General features: G+C 37.0%; 1 non-coding gene across 1 annotated transcript; it reads left to right on the top strand.

The window, feature by feature from the left end:
* Positions 1 to 2,318: 2,318 nt before the first annotated feature.
* LOC112534617 lies at positions 2,319 to 2,424 on the top strand. The gene has a single exon (XR_003078893.1). It is a non-coding gene; the product is annotated as a small nucleolar RNA R71 (small nucleolar RNA).
* The last annotated feature ends 11,190 nt before the right edge of the window (positions 2,425 to 13,614 follow it).

The raw sequence follows: 13,614 nt of genomic DNA, 5'->3' as shown, positions 1-13,614 counted from the left end.
AAAGAAGATCTAGGGGGACTGCACTGATCATCTGCCGAGGCTGGTGGAGTGGAAATTTGGTGGGTCTTCAGCAGGAGCTGAAAATAAAAAATAAAGAAATAATAGAAACTGAAATTAAAAATTAAATAAAATATGAAAATAAAACTAAAATAAATGTTCTAGAACTAAATAAAAAAAGTTGGGGTGCCTCCCAAGCGCTTCTTTTTATTTCTCGAGTCATTTAGTTGGACTCTGTGCTAACTCCCTGCATGTGCGGGTTTGACATATGTTGTGATTGAACTGCCAAGTTATGGATACTTAGAATGTCAACAGTCCTCCAAGCGACCGCTTTTAGGCACGTCGTTCGAGAAGGCAATGTCATTTCCCTCGCCTCGTGTGTCAAGTATGCTACTGAAATGATAGGCAGCCTGTTATCCTCATCCATATGCGCATCGTCAAGACGTCTCTTTCAAATCGAGAACCAGCGGTTCCTCAAGTGATGGCCTCAACTTCTACACACCTATCCTGTCAATCACCGCAAACTCATCAGTATTGTTGCTTGGCTCGTTTGCTAACAAAAACTCAAGCTGCTCCAACACTTCCTCATTTGACAGCTCATGCTCATCTAATACTTGTAAAGGGTCTTCAACTAATACTTCCTACAACTATGTCTTAATAGCATCATCAAATGCATTAACAGCATACATAATATTATTATGATCTAAAGATTGGCTTATGGAATTATGCAAGTCAAAAGTGACAGTCTCATCCCCTACCCTAAGTTTTAATTTTCCATCACAAACATCTATCATTGCCTAGATGTTGCAAGAAAAGATCTACCTAGAATGAAGGGTACAGTAGTCTCACCGTCTATGTTTAAAATCACAAAATCAATAGGAAATATAAATTTATTTACTTTTACAAGCACATTCTCTACAATACTCCTAGGATACTTAACATATCTATCAGCTAATTGTATACTCATGTTAGTGGATTTGGTCTCTCCTAACCCCAATTTTACAAATAAGTTGTACATCATTACATTAATGCTAGCCCCTAAATTACCTAAAGCATCATTAACAAATAAGTTACCTATAACACAAGGAATAGTAAAACTCCCTGGATCATGTTGCTTTTCCGGTAACTTGTTCTAGAAAATTGCCGAACATTCCTCTTTTAGTGTCACACACGCTAAGTCCTCAAACCTCCTTTTGTTGCTAAGAATCTCCTTCAAGAACTTCGCATACCTAGGCATCTGCGAAATAACTTCAACAATAGGTAAATTTATATGCAATTGTTTAAAAATATCCAGAAATTTACTAAACCGCTGCTCGACTTGCGCCTGCTTTAATCTAGCAGGCTACGAAATTTTAGGCTGGTATTCCCTCAGTGGAATCTCCTTTGGCTCTTCCTTCTCTGGTTCCTTTGCCTGGGTAGCTTCAACTTCCCTACTTGAATATACCTGCACATCAGCATCATTGTTAGGAACAAAAGGAACAGGAACATACTGATATGACCGCAACATGATTGCATTCACATGCTTCCTCGGGTTGGACTCTGCAGTGCTAGGCAGAGTCCCTAGCTGCCTTGCAGCCAACATCCTAGAAATGTGGCCTATTTGAGTCTCTAAATTCTGAAGGGAGGCCTGCTAATTCCTAAGTGCGATGTCTGTCTACTGGAACCTATTGCCAGTAGAGAACACAAATTTCATCACCAACACCTCGAGATTGGGCTTCTTCTCCTAAGGTGGAGGTAGTTGGGATGCACCAGCTTGCGGGTAGGGCTGTTGCTGATGCAGTCTCTAAAAGCCGAATGGTTTCTAGGCGTTGTTATTCCTCCAACTGAAGTTGGGATGATTGCGCTAATCGAGATTGTATGTGTTGCTGTATGGATTATTCTGCTGTCTAGGTGCATTACCCATATAGTCTACCTGTTCAAGGTCAGCAGAAAAAATAGAGGATGAAGAAGGAGAAGAAGTGGAAGGTGAAGCAAACATACCTCCCGCATTACAGTTTGCACTGTAGTGCGGGTCACCACAGAACTCGCAGTTTATCTGTGCTGCATGAACCGTCATTTGGAATTGGTCTAATTTCTTAGTCAGAAGCTCCACTTGAGTTGCCAAGGCTGCTGTGGAATCTAGCTGGTTGAAAACTCCCTGCTTGATTGGCCGACTCTTAGAGGATTGCAACTGGTAGTTGTTCATGGTCATCTCCTCTATCAGATTTTGCGCCTGCTCTAGTGTCTTACTGTTTAGGGCCCCACCTGCTGCAACATCTACCATCTGCCTAGTATCGAGGTTCAAACCGCTATAGAAAGTTTAAACCTGCATCCATACTGGTAATTCATGATGCGGGCAACATCGAAGCAAATCCTTGTACCTCTTCTAGGCATAATACATACTCTCGTCATCGAACTGCACAAAAGAAGATATGTCATTTTGCAATTTAGCAGTTTTAGCAGGAGGAAAGTACTTATATAAGAATTTTTCAGCTAAAGAACTCCATGTCATAATAGTGTTGGTTGGGAGTGACTGTAACCATCTCTTCGCTCGGTCCCTCAAAGAAAAAGGAAACAGCCTCAACCGAATGGCATCATCAGTCATTCCATTTATCTTGAAGTTATCACAGATTGCTAAGAAGCTGGCTATATGAGCGTTTGGACCCTCGCTCAGCAATCCCCCAAATTACACACTATTCTGGACCATTTGTATCACGTTCGGCTTTATCTCAAAGTTGTTAGCTACCACATGTGGCCGCACTATACTTGTCTGTGTCCCTACAAGAGAGGGTCTAACAAACTCATACATTGTCCTATTTTTATCCGCAGCTTGGTTGTTGTTGTTGTCTCCCATCTCTGCTGGTCTATTCGTAAGGGCTTCAATCTCTATCCGCGCTTCCTCTTCTTCTTGCATACACTTCCTCAGAAGGTGGAGGGATCGCTCTAGTTCAGCAAGAGGATCTACAGTGGTAGGATTAGAGCTCCTGGTCATAAACTACCTGAAATTAAGAGGTAGCAACCAAAGAATATAGAAATGAATAAAAGAATAAAGAATCAAAAGACAGAAAACAAAAAATGGCTAGAGTAACACAAACATAAATTGTGTGAATATGAAAAAATAACCCCATAAGAGGGGTATATTTGTGAATATGAGAGAACAACCTCGTAATAGGGGTATATTTTTTAATATGAGAAAACAACCTCGTAAGAGGGGTATATTTGTGAATATAAGAAAACAACCCCGTAAGAGGAGGTCTATTTGTAAGTATCAGAAAACAACCCCATAAAAGGGGTATATTTTTGAAAATGAGAAAACAACCCCGTAAGAGGGATATATTTATTGATGGGCTATTTATGTAGCTACAATATAAGGTAGTGAACCTATCAATGTAGACTAGCACTAATGGCGAGTATCAAGATCGTATTCTCTGGAAAGGGTGATCCTGGAACTAATCTGCGTCTTATGTTATCTAACCTTAAATAAAATTAATGAAATTACTATTCTATGACTAGATGCAAGCTAAGTGATTAGCTAAATGTCAAGCAATCTGCAAAGGTTTAGTGAAACAATCAAAGGAAGAAAGCAAACCCAAGGGGACCTAAGCTAATTGGATTTTAGTGAAGGTAGAGATTAGATTGATTACACAATTGTGATTAGTGGTGAGCAAATTCTAAATTGAATTCGATTTGCCTCTCGAAAACACCGAATTCCTAAACCTAAGAACTTAAACGACGAAATCTCTTCCTAATGATTGATTTTAGGTTAGCCTTAAGATTAATCCACTTCTATTAACAGTTGTTAATTCTTAATCCGGCTAGTTAATTACTCTTATCTCTAAGTGATGACTGACCAGTTCTTGCTATTCAAATTTCCAACTACTAAATGAATTTCTCAATTACATAAAGCAATTTGAACAACACAATTTACAACATCTCATGAATGATGTGATATCTTATTAATACTTAAAGCAAGAAGAATACAAGCATTAATAATCAAAATCTCATAAACATTAAGTGCAATCCAACAAATAAAGGAACCTCAATGGGTTCAATAGTTCTAGCTACTCATGCTAACGAATAACACAAAATAAGGAACAAATATAGAAAAGAAAATTGAAAACATGTACACCTTTCTTCTTTAAGTCAGATGAACATTCCTAAATCTCCAAATCTAAATAATGAACCTGGAATTCCCTCTTGAATGCCTCCAAATCCACTCTTGATCTTCAATGTTGAACCACTGAAATCCATCCTTCAATATGCGAAATAGTCTCCTAAAGTTGAATATCGAAGTCTAAAAAGGGGTGGCTCACACGCGTATGTGAGATCTAAAATCAGAAAATCCAAGCCTAGCAAAATAAATCGATTTTGCCTATATAAATTTCCCAGCACAACCGTGGTCAAGCCTGTGCTGGTCAACACGGGCGGAGTCCAGGCCGTGCTAGACCTTCGAGTCCCGAAAAGTAGGTTCTTCTCCCTGACCGTGCTCTTGCCGGTGCTGAGCCACTACGAGCCATGATGGAGACCGTGGTGGCCTTGGAAACCGTGCCGAAAGGTAACTTTTGAGGGTTAAATATCGATGGTTCAGCACAGCCCGAGTCTAGGCCGTGCTCAACCTTGAAATGCTAGCCTTTGCTCCAATTTGATGGATTCTGATCTGTATTCACACATATCTCCTTCAAATATTGATAATGTCTATCGATGATCACCTGAAACATGAAAGGAACCAAACAAGGTGAATCTGGCATAAAACAAGATAACTCTGCACAAAAATGGAAGTAATTGGGCATATAAACATATGTAACATAATGCATATCATTTGTCATTATAAGAAAACAACCTAGTAAGTGGAGTATATTTATGAGTATGAGAAAATAATGCAGATGTTTATGAATATGAGAAATCAACCATGTGAGAGGGGCATATATGTTAATATGAGAAAATAATCTTGTAAGGGTGGTATATTTGTGAGTATGAGAAAACAACCTTGTAAAAGGGGTCTATTTATGAATATCAGAAATCAACTCCGTAAGAGGGCTATATTTGTGAATATGAGAAAACAACCTTGTAATAGGGGCATATTTCTTAATATGAGAAAATAACCTTGTAAGAGGGGTATATTTATGAATATGAGAAAACAACCTCGTAAGAGGGGTCCATTTATGAGGATCAGAAAGTAACCCAATGAAAGAGGTATATTTTTAAAATGAGAAAACAACTTCGTAAGAGGGATATATTTGTCACTATAAGAAACCAACACAGTAAATGGAGTATATTTGTGAGTATAAGAAAACAATGCCGCAAAAGAGGTATATTTATGAATATGAGAAATCAACCGTGTAAGAGGGGTATGTTTGTGAATATGAGAACATAACCCCGTAAGAGGGGTATATTTGTGGGTATGAGAAAACAACCTCGTCAAAGGGGTCTATTTATGAATATCTGAAATCAACTCCGGAAGAGGGGTATATTTATGAAATATGAGAAAACAACCCCGTAAGTGGGGTATATTTGTAAATATGAGAAAACAACCCCGTAATAGGGGTATATTTTTTAATATAAGAAAACAACCTCATAAGAGAGGTATATTTATTAATATGAGAAAACAACCTTGTAAGAGGGGTCTATTTGTAACTATGAAAAACCAACCGCATAAAAGTGGTATATTTGTGAGAATGAGAAAATAACCCCATAATAGGGGTATATTTATGAGTATGAGAGAACAACTGTGTAGACAGGCTATATTTATGAATATGAGAAAACAACCCTGTAAGAGAGGTATATTTGTGAATATAAGAAAGCAATCCCGTAAAAGGGGTGTGTTTGTTAATATAAGAAAACAATTTCATAATAGCGGTATATTTATGAGAATGTCAAACTAACCCCATAATAAGGGTATATTTCTTAATATAAGAAAGCAACCCCATAATAAGGGTATATTTCTTAATATGAGAAAGCAACCCCGTAAGAGGGATATATTTGTAGATATGAGAAAATAGCCTGTAAGAGGAGTACTTTTGCAAGTTGATGTGCGCTAATCGTGTTAGCTACAATCTAAGGCAGTGTACCTATCGATGCAGTCTAGCACTAGTGGCGAGTATCAAGGTCGTATTCCTTGGGAAAGTGAAAGCCCAGAGTTACTCCTTTGTTCTTTGTTATATTAACCTAAAATGGATAATGAATAATTTCTAAACTAACTATTAACTACAAGCTAAGTTCCGAGGGAGATGCAGGAGTAATTGATAAATGAAATAATCAAGACAAGAAGACAAACCCAAAGGGAATCTAAACTAGTTGGCAACCGAACAAAAGATAAAGGATCGGTGAGTCTAATTATGCTACCCGTGGACGAATTCTTAACCGAATTCGGTTTCTCTCTCGAGATAACCGAATTTCTAAACCTACTAACCTAAAGTTGGAATCTCTTCCTAACGATTGATTCTTAAATTAGCATTAAGCTTTAATCCGCCTCTATTAAGCTTTGTTAATTCTTAATCCGGCTAGTTAACTATCTTTATCTCTAAGCGATTATTAACCAGTTCTTGCTATTCAAAATTCCAATTGCCAAACGGATTTCTGAATCTCATAAAGCAATCTAAACATCACAATTCACAACATCTCATGAATAGTGCATTATCTTATTAATATTGAAAATAAGAAGAATACAAAATTAACCCAAACAATCCAACAATATAATATCAAGCCAACATAGTAAAGAAATCCCAATGGATTAAATCAGTCTAGCTAAACATGTTCATGTTTAAAACAATCTAGGAAATCAATTACAATGAAAGAATAATGAAAATAAAACATGTACACCCTTTTCTCTCGAATTGGATGAACAGCTCCAAATCTGGATCTACACTTTGATTAATCTCCCAAACTGCCTCTTGAATTGCTTCCACTACGGTTTTACACTCGGAACCTTGTGATTCCGGGATTCTTACTCCCCGCAACTCTCTCTCGCACTCAATACTGTGCAGAACCAGCCGCTAGGGCTCTATGTCACTCTTTTTCCTCTTCTTTCTAAGAAAAATTCATTTTTCTTATATATTTAACTCAGCACGGCCGTGTTCAAGGTCAAGACGGCCAAGTCCGTGCCGGCCGAAACTGTGGATCTCACCAAGTAGGGTCTCACCACGGCCATGATGCTCCCTGTGTTGGCCACCACGGGTCGTGCTGAAGGCCGTGGTGGCTACGGAAACCGTGCCCAAAGTGCAAAATTCAAGAATCAAAGCCAATGGTTGAGCACGGCCAGAGTCCAGGCCGTGCTCAATGTATGCATTGCGGGCTCTTGTCCGATATTGATGAATTCTCGTCCGTTTCCGCACGTATTGATCTATAATTGCTTAAACACCGATGATGGTCCTATAAATGTTCCTAAAATGCAAAAGAACACAAAACACGGGTGATCTGGGAATAAAAGCACAATAATTGCTAAGAACATACGCAATAATATGCAAGCAAATATGTGTAAAACTATGCTCATCAAATTACCCCACACTTAAGCTATTGCTTGTCCTCAAGCAATTAACAACTCGCCCCATAAAACTACAGTTAGCAATTCCTTACAATTTATGCCCCTAGTCCACAACAGATAGTATTCAACACATCTCAAAGGATACTCAACTATGAATCAAATTGCAAATCATTAACAAAGAATGGAAATAATATTAATGCATGAGTAACTTAAATGACAACTCAACACAAACATCATGAACCAATGCCTCACAGGGATCACTCAAGTCGCTCAAAGTGTATATTAGGTAAATAACAAATCCCTCAAAGCAAATGCACAAGACCCGCTCACCATAAGCTTGCTCATAAATCATATCTTCGCTATTGTGAATAAGTAAATACCAAAATCAAAGGGTCTTTACCAAGGTTGTAATGGGGCTAAGGTAAAGGTATGGAGATTTGGACAGAAATGTGAAAGTGCTGGAATTCGTGCGATAAACAATAGTATATGCTCAAAGGATTAAATGCCTAAGATCACAAAAAGAATCATTCACTAAAATCCTTACTTCATAGAATAATGCTCGCAAATGCTCTAAATCCAATAAAAAGATAAATAATTAAAGAGATTTGTTTATTATATATTCTTTTTTTTTCTTCTTTTATTTATTATTATTTTTTTCACAATGAACTAGCAGCTTATTAGCGACCACTGCATACAACTCGAATAAACATAAAGAATAACAAATACAAATTGGATTAAAGGGAGCATTTAAAATATCAAAAAGATTTAGTGAATTTACCAACATAGCAACTAGCTTTTAATCCCACATAAAGTTGAATAAATCACAGAAAGAAATTCCAGCATAAGGGTAAAGGAAAGATAAATGTAAAGAATGGTATAATTGAAGTGTATAGGTGTAGATTATGAAGAAAAGGTTAAGGCTCAAAAACTTGCTAACTAATGGAAACATAAGGTGATAGGCTTTTGGTCAATATGGTGAATCCTAAATCGCCCAAATCATCTCATGGTATTTGCAATATTCATGTAACTTCAACACACATTACAAAGCAAGTTCTAGAAGCAAAGTTAAGTACAATGCACACTCAAACAAGAAATATAAAGAGCATAAGTATAATGAATGCTCAACTGGCTCAAAATCTCACTTTTAGGTGTGGTATTAGGTGCAGTTGGTTCGCAACATCATTATTTGAATCATTACTTAAGAAACACATGCATATGATATTATCAACGTTCTAAGTTAAAATTCGACAATTCGAAAAAACATTTAAATAACACCGGTTTAACCCAGCAGGGTTGATGTGTAAAACACCATAAATTGTTTTCCAAGGACAATTACAATTCTGTAAATCAAGTCATCAATCAGCTCAAAAATAGCATACTTAAGTGCATAAAAACACAGTGTCCTAACATCCCCTAAAAATACACAACACCTAGCCATAGCAATTTCAGATATATTAAAAAAAAACATATGAGAGATTAAGGTTTACCCATAAGCACCCCACACTTGAAGAACACACTGTCCTCAGTGTAAAATGTTATGGATACCCTGCATGGAATGCTCAACTAAGAGAACAAAGGCAATACAATCCAAGTGCATGACATGTATGAAAAATAAAGTAAATAAATGCATAAAAATAAAAAGATCTAGGGGATCGCCTGATCATCCATCGACGCTCGATGTTGTGGAAATTCAAAGGCCTCCTCACAATCAAAATAATAAAATAAAGAAATAAAATCGAAACTGAAAATATGAAAACTAAAACTAATAAAATGTTTCAAAACAAAAGGTTAAAATATTAAAGATTAAAGATAAAGTTTGGGGTGCCTCCCAAAAGCGCTTCTTTTTGATGTGATGAGTCTTCTTAGCTGGACTCATGGTGAAAAGCAAAGAGTAGGGATTGGCGACCATCCATCCTTCTTCCAAGCAAATGGCTTCAAATATCCGCTTAGAGGGATAATCGTCAACTTCCTCTTCCCGACAGTCAAGCAAGCTGCCAGTATGATGGGCAAAACTTGCTCCTCATATATTTGCACGTAGTCATAATGCTCTAGGGGCTTTTCCAATTTGAAAGCTGGAGTTTTAACAATTGGAAGGATCGACGGTTGGGCGATTTCTTCAGGAGTGTTGATGGTTTTCTTCAGTCCTTGGCTTGGTTCACTTGCTAGGAAAAACTCGAGCTCCTCCAAGACTTCTTCATTGGATAACTCGTGCTCATCTTCCATCGTCGAAGGGACTTGTAGAAAATCTACCAACAATTCCTCTAACTACAACTCAGCATCATTAACTGTACATTCCTATTGATAGTCTTTCAGAGGAATTATGTTCGCCTCTTCCTTTTCTGGTTCCATCTCCATGTTCAAGAAATCATCCTGCACAGAAGCATTATCGTCAAACATAGTAGATAAACTAGAAAAATTCTCTCCTGAACGCAAAGTGATGGCGCTCAAATGCTCCTCAGATTAAGTAGTGTTTGATGGAGTTCCCCATTGTTCTGCCGCTAGTAATTGAAAGATCATGCCTACTTGATGCTCTATGTTCTTAATTGAGGCTTGTTGACCTTTTAGTACCCTCTCTGTTTGTTGGAATCTTTCCTCAAGACTTGTTATGAACCTCATCATCAGCTCCTCTGACACTAACTCTTCATCTTGAGTTGAAGGTGCAAGATTAGGCTGCTGATGTAGTTGTTGAATTCCTAGTGGTTCTTGGCCATCTAAGCTCCATCCAAAGGGTGAATGAGTGCTCCACTCTTGATTGTAGGTGCTTCCATACGAGTCATTTGGCCAACTTCCCGTATAATTCACCTCGCTCACGCTATAAGAACAATGAGCAACATCACTATACAATGGACAATCATTATACACATGTAAACCACAACAAAATTCATAAAAGACTTGAGATGAAAGGATAGGAGAAGAGAGTTGATCGGTAGCCCTGCAAAACGATTTCACTCGAGCATCTAAAGATGCTCGGGCATCCCAATTTTTAACACTCTCTTGGTTCCTGATTCCATTTTCCAATATGTCATACAAAGAGTTTGAATTTAGCATTGAACCTCCTTATCATTCACTATCTGAATCATAAACTTAAACGAAATAAATATGTACAAATAAAATAAAATAATTAAATAAATAAAAATAAAAATCATAAAATAATAAGAAAGCAAAAAAAATGGCTAAATTAACAAATAGCAAATTTCACTCTAGTTTTCAAACATTCCTCGGCAACGGCGCCAAAAACTTGATGTGTGCTAATCGTGTTAGCTACAATCTAAGGCAGTGTACCTATCGATGCAGTCTAGTACTAGTGGCGAGTATCAAGGTCGTATTCCTCGGGAAAGTGAAAGCCCAGAGTTACTCCTTTGTTCTTTGTTATATTAACCTAAAATGGATAATGAATAATTTCTAAACTAACTATTAACTACAAGCTAAGTTCCGAGGGAGATGCAGGAGTAATTGATAAATGAAATAATCAAGACAAGAAGACTAACCCAAAGGGAATCTAAACTAGTTGGCAATCGAACAAAAGATAAAGGATCGGTGAGTCTAATTATGCTACCCGTGGACGAATTCTTAACCGAATTCAGTTTCTCTCTCGAGATAACCGAATTCCTAAACCTACTAACCTAAAGTTGGAATCTCTTCCTAACGATTGATTTTTAAATTAGCATTAAGCTTTAATCCGCCTCTATTAAGCTTTGTTAATTCTTAATCTGGCTAGTTAACTATCCTTATCTCTAAGCGATTATTAACCAGTTCTTGCTATTTAAAATTCCAATTGCCAAACGGATTTCTCAATCTCATAAAGCAATATAAACATCACAATTCACAACGTCTCATGAATAGTGCATTATCTTATTAATATTGAAAATAAGAAGAATACAAAATTAACCCAAACAATCCAACAATATAATATCAAGCCAACATAGTAAAGAAATCCCAATGGATTAAATCAGTCTAGCTAGACATGTTCATGTTTAAAACAATCTAGGAAATCAATTACAATGAAAGAATAATGAAAATAAAACATGTACACCCTTTTCTCTCGAATTGGATGAACAGCTCCAAATCTGGATCTACACTTTGATTAATCTCCCAAAATGCCTCTTGAATTGCTTCCACTACGGTTTTGCACTCGGAACCTTATGATTCTGGGATTCTTACTCCCCGCAACTCTCTCTCGCACTCAATACTGTGCAGAAACCGAACCAGCCGCTAGGGCTCTATGTCACTCTTTTTCCTCTTCTTTCTAAGAAAAATTCATTTTTCTTATATATTTAACTCAGCACGGCCGAAGTCCAGGCCGTGCTAAAACTGTGGATCTCACCAATTAGGGTCTCACCACGGCCGTGATGCTCCCCGTGTTGGCCACCACAGGCCGTGCTGAAAGTCGTGGTGGCTACGGAAACCGTGCCCAAAATGCAAAAGTCAAGAATCAAAGCCAATGGTTGAGCACGGCCAGAGTCCAGGCCGTGCTCAATGTATGCATTGCGGGCTCTTGTCCGATATTGATGAATTCTCGTCCGTTTCCGCACGTATTGATCTATAATTGCTTAAACACCGATGATGGTCCTATAAATGTTCCTGAAATGCAAAAGAACACAAAACACGGGTGATCTGGGAATAAAAGCACAATAATTGCTAAGAACATACGCAATAATATGCAAGCAAATATGTGTAAAACTATGCTCATCACAAGTATTATAAAATAACCCTATAGAAGGTCTATATTTATGAATATGAGAAAACAAACCCGTCAGAGGGGTATATTTGTCAATATTAGAAAAGCACCCCATAAGAGGGGTATATTTATGAATATGAGAAAACGCCCCGTAAGAGCGGTATATTTGTGAATATGAGAAAACAACAGCGTAATAAAGGTGTATTTTTTCATATGAGAATATAACCTTGTAAGAGGGGTGTATTTGTCAATTTAAGACAACAACACTATAAGAGCAGCATATTTATGAGAATGAGAAAATAACTACATAATAGAGGTATATTTCTTAATATAAGAAAGGATTCCCGTAAGAGGGATACATTTGTGAATATGAGAAAACAACCCTGTTAAAGGGGTATATATGTCAGTATTATAAAATATCTCCATATAAGGGGTTTATTTATGAATATGAGAAAGCAACCCCGTACGAGGGGTATATTTGTGAGTATGTCAAAACAATCGCGTATATGAGCTATATTTGTTAATATGAGAAAACAAGCCCATAAGAGGGGTATACTTGTCAGTATTAGAAAACAAACCTGTGAGAGGGGTATACTTGTGAATATGAGAAAATTATCTTGTAAGAGGGGTATACTTGTGAGTATCATAAAAAAATGCCGTATGAGGGGTCTATTTATGAATATGAGAAAACAACCTCGTATGAGGGGTGTATTTGTCGATAAAAGAAAACACAACCCCGTAAGTCGAATATATTTATGAGTATGAGAAAATAATGCTGTAAAAAGGGGGTATTTATGAATATGAGAAATCAATCCCATAAGAGGAGTATATTTGTGAATATGAGAAAAAAACCTCGTAAGATTGGTAGGTTTGTTAGTATGAGAAAACAACCCCTTAAAAGAAGTATATTTCTTAATACGAGAAACAAACACCGTAAAAGAGGTATATTCATCAATATTAGAAAACAATCCGGTAGGAGGGGTATATTTGTGAGTATAAGAGAAAAACCCGTAAAAGGGGTATATTTATCAATATAACAAAACAACCCTATAAGAGGGGTATATTTGTGAGTACGAGAGAAAAAGCCCATAAAAGTGGTAAATTTTTTAATTTGTGAAAACAACCCTGTAAGGGGGGTGTATTTGTCAATATAAGAATACAACCTCGTAAGAGCGATATATTTGTGAGATTGATAAAATAACCCCATAATAGGGATATATTTCTTAATATGAGAAAGCAACCCCGTAAGAGGGGTATATTTGTGAATACAAGAAAACAATCCAGTAAGAGGGGTATATTTATGAATATGAGAAATAAACCTCGTAATAGGAGGTATATTTATGAATATGAGAAGACAAACCCGTAAGAGGGGTATATTTGTCAATATTAGAAAACAACCCCGTAATAGGGGTATATTTATGAATATGAGAAAACAACCAAGTAAGAGGGGTATATTTGTGAATGTGAGAAAATAACCTCG

This window comes from Ricinus communis, chromosome 2 (genome assembly GCF_019578655.1).
Source record: "Ricinus communis isolate WT05 ecotype wild-type chromosome 2, ASM1957865v1, whole genome shotgun sequence".
In the NCBI taxonomy this organism is placed as follows: domain Eukaryota; kingdom Viridiplantae; phylum Streptophyta; class Magnoliopsida; order Malpighiales; family Euphorbiaceae; genus Ricinus; species Ricinus communis.
The sequence above is the reverse complement of the archived record's forward strand: the minus strand, read 5'-3'. Positions and strand labels throughout refer to the sequence as shown.